Source organism: Asparagus officinalis, chromosome 6 (assembly GCF_001876935.1).
Source record: "Asparagus officinalis chromosome 6, Aspof.V1, whole genome shotgun sequence".
Lineage (NCBI taxonomy): Eukaryota > Viridiplantae > Streptophyta > Magnoliopsida > Asparagales > Asparagaceae > Asparagus > Asparagus officinalis.
This window is the reverse complement of record NC_033799.1, coordinates 70,967,871-70,976,585: the sequence shown is the minus strand read 5'-3', so window position 1 is coordinate 70,976,585 and position 8,715 is coordinate 70,967,871. Positions and strand designations below refer to the sequence as shown.

The 8,715-nt window shown below is 38.4% G+C and overlaps 1 long non-coding RNA gene across 1 annotated transcript; it reads right to left on the bottom strand.

Moving 5' to 3' along the window:
• Positions 5,538-6,749, bottom strand: LOC109845023. Its single transcript, XR_002248195.1, has 2 exons — positions 6,627-6,749; positions 5,538-5,945 (listed from the first exon to the last, which is right to left on the bottom strand). It is a non-coding gene; the product is annotated as an uncharacterized LOC109845023 (long non-coding RNA).

The window sequence follows — 8,715 nt, the reverse complement described above, 5'->3', positions numbered from 1 at the left end:
AATCTTGTTTGTCGATAGCCTCAGACCAATCAATCGAATATTGATTAATACATAATTGATCAAACACTACCAAGCATACCCATTTTTGTATGTACTGATTATAATCAACACTACCAATCAATCGAATATTGATTAATACGTAATTGATCGAATATTGATTAGAAGAAATTTGCAAAATAGACCTATTTTGCTAAATATTTAGCAAAATAGACCATTTTGCTAAATATTTAGTAAAATAGACCTCTTTTTGGCTAACAAGCCAAAAAGAAGTCGATTTTACAAAACGGACCATTAGAAACATACAGGACTAGTAGTCCCGTATAATTTAATGAAGGATTAAATTATACGAGACTACTAGTCCCGTATGTTTCGAATGATCCGTTTAGCAAAATCGACATCTTTTTGGCCTGTTGGCCAAAAAGAGGTCTATTTTGCTAAATGTTTAGCAAAACGGTCTGTTTTGCTAAACATTTAGCAAAATAGGTCTATTTTATAAATTTTTCCTATTGATTATGTTGTGCACAACGAAAATTTCAGCAGAGTTTCTGCTGCACAATAAGAGAGAAAAATCAATAAGAATTTCTATCTCACCAAGAAACAAGAATCTGAAGTGGATATCTCAACAAAGTGAGATATCGGCTCTTCCTCTCATCAGTTCTAGGACAAGAATCTGAAGTGGATATCTCAACAAAGTGAGATATCGGCTCTTCCTCTCATCAGTTCTAGGACTGACTTGTCGAGAGATCCTCTCTTCCTCTCATCAGTTCTAGGACTGACTTGTCGAGAGATCCTAAAAACTATTACAATGGCCACAAACACAAACAAACCAACTTTACGTGGTTCGGCAAACTGCCTACGTTCACGGGGCAATGAGGGGGAGATCTACTATTAGAGGGAGAGAACACAACTAGGATTTACAATCACTCAATCTAAACCCTCAAACAAACTCTCAAATCCCTCACAATATCTCTTTACAAAAGCACAAAAGGACTGCACATAATCACTTCTACCGCAAAATAAATCCCAACCAAGGAAGAAAAAAAAAGCCTTTTTTTCCTTTGCGTTTGCTTTTGCCCTTTTTGCTTGCCTTTGCACGCCGTCGCACTCTGCGTTCTTCCCCACCTTTGCACAAAAAACCTAAAAAAATGCAATGATATTTATAGTCTGCAGAAATCAGTCTTCGGGTGGGTCGCGGAATCGAAACCGCGTTCACACAACGCACTTGCCTTCGTGACCTGCTCACATGGGTGACCCCACGTCTTCACAATTCTCCACCTCGGCGAAGTTTTTCCAAAACCGAGCCGACACCAAAGCATCCAAATGTCCCACTTGCTATGTCCAGTACGAAGTGAAACAATTCACGACAACGGACTCAATCCATAACAAGTCGAGAACCCAAATGAGAATGCAAACACTCTCCAAATGTCGGTATCAACTCACCAAATCGATCTCACCCCCATCAAAATCCAAACCGACTGCATCGTAAAGACTGCCTACGTATCCTCTTTCCTAAGGAATCAAGCCTAACATAGTTCACTAAATGGCCTTCAAAGGCCTCAATCCACTAGAAGAGTTCGTAATCCTTCTCCAATATCATCAACTCTACGACTGATAGCACATTCAATGACCTCAAACACCTCCACCTGAGGTGAACCAATGGTCATATCCAAACTACATTTATCAGCTACACTCGAATCAAAACCTAACTCATCATCTGCATCCAAATCCAAGTGATCCCTAAGATGTGTCATCTCAGCTGGAATCCCAAACAATACAGTATGATCTAGAGTAATCTTCACCCAATGTGGAGTAGTATCAATCTCCACCCGCTGCGATACATCTAAGGTCTGTCTAAAACTCTCCACCTGCTGAGAGTCAATTGGCTTTCTCATCGAAGCCTCATTCAAAGTGACACAATCAGACCTATCTTCCAATAGAGTTTTACCTCTAATCATAGCAGTTGACAACTCTTTAATAGGATAACTCAAATATATCGAAGCCTCAGTCCGGAACCTCTTCTGCAAACCATTGCTCGATAACAAACACCGATCCTCCTCCAGCAAGGCACGGTTCGCCAAATTTGTCACCCTATCTAGGTGCCCCAAGATTTTCTTTCCAATGAAGTGTCCTAAAATACCGTGAGCTCGGCTCCAATACAGAAACAGGTCTATCTTGTACCTCTCATTAAAATCAGAATGAAGTACCTTCACCTTTTTGTCCATCTTACACTTCTTCAAACTGTTAGAGACTACTAGGACTTTCTCCGATGAGGATTTGGTTGCAATCCAAACACGCCTAGAATAGTCACCAATAAAGAAAACCAAACGCCTATTACCTCCCAATGATGCTCCATTGGAAGGCCCCCAAACATCCACGTGAACTCCTCCAGAACGACCCTTAGCACGGTGAATAGAGGTGCCACACTTCACCTAGGTCTTCTTGCTCACATCAAAATGTTCACTGGAGTTCAAACTACAGGTTTCGCACCCTCTTTCAATCTATACGAGGAATCAATACTGGAATAGCTAAGCCCCAAATGCCGCAGTCTAGTCGAATCAATAGAAGTCGCCAGTTCTCCACCTGCCACTATACCTTCAGTTAAGTAATACAGATTATTCCTCCTGACGCCCTTCATCACAATCCGAGAGTCTTCCACAATCTTGAGAACCATGTCCTCAATTCGAATATTCAGACACTCTCCAACCAAAGCTTAAATCAAGATTAAGTTCTTCCTCAAAGAAGGAACATATCTCACATCATTTAACTCCCTAACAACCCCGTCAAACATTTTGATGTGAATTCTTCCTATCCCAAGGATCTGGCACGCACGGTTATCAGCCATGTACACTACACTACTATCCAGCTTCTCAAAACTAGAGAACCATTCCCTTCTAGGGCACACATGATAGGTCACACCACTATCCAACATCCACTCGGATTCCTCCGAATAGCTACATGTAGGACTGATAGAAAGCAAATAAATAGAAGAGTCAGAAATATTATCATCCGATACGATGTTTGCTTCTGATGATGGTTGCTTCCCTTTTCCCTTCTGCTTATTCTTCATCCATTCGTCGAGCTTTGGGTAATCTTTCTTCCAATGACCAGTCTCCTTGCACCAAGCACACTAATCTTTTTTAATTATAGGATGTCCTACTCTAGACTGTAACTTCTAATTCTTTCGATTTGGACCATTCCCTCTTGCGGCCAACGCCTCTGCTACCGACTCAGTCGAAGTCTCCTTATCCTTCTTCTGAAGCTGATAATTCACCAGTGCAGCAGTGACCTCACTATACGAAAGAGATGTCTTCCTATTAATCAGAGTAAGGACTAAGGTCTTATATTCCTCATCGGGCAAGAAACTCAATAACAGCAACGTCTTGTCCTCATCTTCAATCATGACATCCACATTCGCCAAATCCGCAAGAAGCTTTGTGTAGGTGTTCATGTGATCTCTAATTGAGGTTCCATTCTTCAACTGGAAACGATAAAGTCTCCTCTTCAAATGCAAGCAGTTCTCAACACTCTTTGTCAGATACTTGCTTTCGAGAATCTCCCAAATCTTCTTTGAAGAAGTCTCATTCATCACATCATATTTTATATCTTGAGTCAAACAAGACCTAAACACACCACACGCTGTTTGATTCATCTTCTTCCAAACCTTCTCTTCAATGTCATCTGGCTTGCCATCTAACTCTAAGGTATCTTCCAAATTCTGTACGTTCAACACATCCAAAACTTCGTATCTCCATAATCCAAAGTTATTTGTGCTATTAAATTTCTCCACATCTATCTTCATAGAGTAGATATTCAAACTCTAAATGGTCTTCGTGCCAGAAGCACCACCCTCGACACCCGAAGCACCTTCTTTCCCCGACATCTTTCTCAACGCACCAACGAATAAAGAATAGATCCAAAACTAAAAAGATAGAGTCTTTACCAAAAGATCCCATCTTTATCACCAAACGAAACCCTAGATGAGCCTCCAAATTGATCTAATCCTCCAACCAAACTCTAAATCTGGAACATAGGCTTTGATACCACTTGTTGTGCGCAGCAAAAATTTTAGCAGAGTTTTTGGTGCACAATAAGAGAGAAAATCAATAAGAATTCCTATCTCACCAAGAAAATAAGAATCTGAAGCGGATATCTCAACAAAGTGAGATATCAGCTCTTCCTCTCATCAGTTCTAGAACTGACTTGTCGAGAGACCCTAAAAACTATTACAATGGTCACAAACACAAACAAACCAATTTTACGTGGTTCGGCAAACTGCGTACGTTCACGGGGCAAGGAGGGGGAGATCTACTATTAGAGGGAGAGAACACAACTAGGATTTATAATTACTCAATTTAAACCCTCAAACAAACTCTCAAATCCCTCACAATATCTCTCTACAAAAGCACAAAAGGACTGCACATAATCACTTTTGCCAAGAAATAAATCCATGCATGAAGTCGCAGCCAAGGAAGAAAAAAAGACTTTTTCCCCTTTGCGCTTGCTTCTGCCCTTTTTGCTCGCCTTTGCATGCCGCCGCACTCTGCGTTATTCCCCGCCTTTGCACAAAAAACCTAAAAAAATGCAATGATATTTATAGTCTACAAAAATCAGTCTTCGGGTGGGCCGCGGAATCGAAACCGCGTTCACACAACGCGCTTGCCTTCGCGACCTGCTCACGTGGGTGGTCCCACGTCTTCACAGATTATATATATAATCAGTATATATATAATCAATATATATATAATCAATATTGACAAAAAGAAAATGTTGCTTTCTAAACCTTATGGGGATTTGTTGTCAAAGTTGCAAACCTAAGGGGATTTTATTGTTCTTTACCCTATTTTTTGACGCAGTGCGGAAGTTGTAGCCTCGGAATCCATCAAGGACAATCTTCGAATCCACGAAGAGCTTCGAATCCACAAAGTAAATATTAAAGAAAAACAAAAATTTATTAATCAAAAGTTATGTCTCCAGGGCTTACAAGACCCTACTTAAATAGAAAAGAAACAAGGCTTTTACAAGGACTCAAACTCCTACAAGGACTCTAACTTACCAAAAATAGTAAAAGAATTCCTAAAACATTAAAACTCCTAAAAAACTCCTTACGACTAGGAAAGTCCACCGGTCAAATCTGAGATCAAATTGGCTTTGTTTCCTAATCAAAACAGACTTCTAAAACATTACTAAAAATAGTAAAAAACAGACAAAAATGCAGATATCTCTCAAACCGTAAGGAATTTGACGAAACAGAGGAAGCAAACCGAATCCGTTGGGGTCAGTTTGGATGGCTCCGTCTCGTCGAGATAGTCGATTTTCATATATAATTCGTCCAATTCCGACGTAGGGTTTGAAAGTTACGGCCATTTCTTCGAAACAAGTTATTTTCTTCGACCAGACCCGCATTTGGGCTTGCGACTGTCTCATTTTGACATAAACTTGTTTGCCATGTGTTCTACATTATTTTTTATCTTGTATATCATAAAAGACAAAAAAAGTACTGATGCACATTCCAAAAGGGCCCAAACATATTGAAGACAGATCCAGCAATAAAAGCCCTTATCTATATCTATATTGATTAGAATTCAGAACCATCACACATCATTTTACCCATCTACAGCCATGCTTTTTACAAGGAAATAAAGAAAGAAGATACACAACAAACAGTAGACAGCTAGACACCATCCTGTTCAAAAATAAAATTGAATTACCCTAAAAAACTAAAAGAAAAAAATAATAACGCAGTAAAGGATTTTATTTCCCTCTAAAAAAAAAAAAAAAAAAAAAAAAAAGGTCCAAAAAAAAAAAAAAAAAAAAAAAAAAGAGGAAAGAAGAAGAAGAGGATGCTATCTGTGATCAGTATCACAGAGCCCTTGTCTTCAAGACTACATCTTTAGCTCTACCGCGTGTACATCTTTAGCCCTGTCTTCTCCTTCACCGCTTTGATCCTTAATTTACAAAAGAAACATAATAATAAATCAGTCATTATTATTTGCGATCAGTCGAAATTACCAATAAGATTAACTTTAAATTTCAGAGAGCTGCCATCAACTATATATTAGAGCTTTTGCAGAGAAATGTCTTAAATTTTAATTATTACAGAAAACTTCCATAAACTTATTACTTTTCTAACTGAATCATCGTACCTAACCCAATAAACTTTTAACTTAATTTCACGAAAATGGGAAATCTAGCTAGTCTTCTCTTCACGGGTAAATTTCACGAAACCCCCTCTTAAGTTATGCCAGTTTTGACATAACCCAATAAACTTTTAACTTAATTAACCCGCCTTAGGTTTAGGGCGTTTCAGAAGAAAGTCTCCGAAAAATTTCAACTAAACCCCTTAATTACTTAACGGTCGGTGTAAGAAGAACCGACAATAAAAGATCAAAATATATACCTTTTTCGAATTAAGTACATCTTAACCGTATATATGCACGTGACTGTTATATGCATATATATGAACAGCCAGACAAAACAAAACCTAAGAGGCATTGAGTGACATTTTTTTTTAAAAGATTAGAGGGGTTATTTCAAAAAATGAGGAGGATTTTTGTGAACTTTAGCCAAAATTTTGATACACATGAGATTATTATGGGAGCTAGCTTAGCAGGGCGCTAGCTGCTGACCTCGGCACTCTCCCGGACGCAGTTCTTGCTCGCCGCGGGCTTCTTGATCCCTAGAAACTCCTTCCACTTCATCGACCCTTTCGGCGGCTTGCCGGAAACGCGAGTGCCCCCGTCCGTCGTCAGAATCCCGGCGGCGCTATCTCCTCGAACAGCGTCGCCTGCACCGCTCGCCGGGCCCCCGCGCAGGGGCAGCATGCGCCGCCGAAGAAGAGGCTCGTCGGCTGCCATCATCGGCGCGCCCGCCGACTGAGAACTCGAAGTCGCGGTCCGAGCAGACGCGCTCGCGGCGGCTCGGCGGAGGCGGGTCGACGGACGAAGCGTTGGAGTAAGGAGATGGGGGGCCGATCGGGTCGGCGTGGGTTGAACATGTTCATGCACGCCATCTATCTAGATTTTTTTAGAGAGAGAGGGAGGATTTAAATGGTTTTTTTTGTGTGTGTGTGTGTGTTTAGGTTGTGCTCGATATCGAGTAGTATATATAGCGCGTGTTATATGGTTTGATGCACCTAGATCTACTTGCTTTGTTACGGTCACAAAGTTTGAGACAGTGGTAAATTCTATGATTGTTACGCATACATATCTGCCACTTAGTCTTGCATATTTCAGATTTATTATTCAAATCTCTAAATATTAATTTGTTGGAGTTATGTTCATGTTCTCAAAGATTAGTTTAATATGCTAAGCGTTCCTCATGTTTTGGTCAGAGCTGACGGTTTTATGCAATAACCTGGACTCACACGGCGATACATGTATATTTTAAATTTTCTTTTAATTAGACGCGTGGCTTTTGAGATTTAAGCCTAAATTGTTTTATATCATATTAAAAAAATTCTTTTCGCTGCAGGAAGGTTCTAAAGCTATATATTGCGATGGTTATAGTCATAAAGTTTGAGCCAGTGGTAAATTCTATGATTGTTACACATATCTGCCTCCTAGTCTTGCATATTTCAGATTTATTATTCAAATCTCTAAATATTAATTTGTTGGAGTTATGTTCATGTTCTCAAAGATTAGTTTAATATGCTAAGCGCTTCCTCATGTTTTGGTTAGAGCTGACAATTTTATATAATAACCTGGACTCACACAGCGATACATGTATACTTTAAATTTTCTTTTAATTAGACACGTTGCTTTTGAGATTTAAGTCTAAATTTTTTATATATCATATTAAAAAATTCTTTTCGCTACAGGAAGGTTCTAAAGTTATATATTGCGATGGTTATAGTCATAAAGTTTGAGCCAGTGGTAAATTCTATGATTGTTACACATATCTGCCTCCTAGTCTTGCATATTTCAGATTTATTATTCAAATCTCTAAATATTAATTTGTTGGAGTTATGTTCATGTTCTCAAAGATTAGTTTAATATGCTAAGCGCTTCCTCATGTTTTGGTTAGAGCTGACAATTTTATATAATAACCTGGACTCACACAGCGATACATGTATACTTTAAATTTTCTTTTAATTAGACACGTTGCTTTTGAGATTTAAGTCTAAATTTTTTATATATCATATTAAAAAATTCTTTTCGCTACAGGAAGGTTCTAAAGTTATATATTGCGATGGTTATAGTCATAAAGTTTGAGCCAGTGGTAAATTCTATGATTGTTACACATATCTGCCTCCTAGTCTTGCATATTTCAGATTTATTATTCAAATCTCTAAATATTAATTTGTTGGAGTTATGTTCATGTTCTCAAAGATTAGTTTAATATGCTAAGCGCTTCCTCATGTTTTGGTTAGAGCTGACAATTTTATATAATAACCTGGACTCACACAGCGATACATGTATACTTTAAATTTTCTTTTAATTAGACGCGTTGCTTTTGAGATTTAAGTCTAAATTTTTTATATATCATATTAAAAAATTCTTTTCGCTACAGGAAGGTTCTAAAGTTATATATTGCGATGGTTATAGTCATAAAGTTTGAGCCAGTGGTAAATTCTATGATTGTTACACATATCTGCCTCCTAGTCTTGCATATTTCAGATTTATTATTCAAATCTCTAAATATTAATTTGTTGGAGTTATGTTCATGTTCTCAAAGATTAGTTTAATATGCTAAGCGCTTCCTCATGTTTTGGTTAGA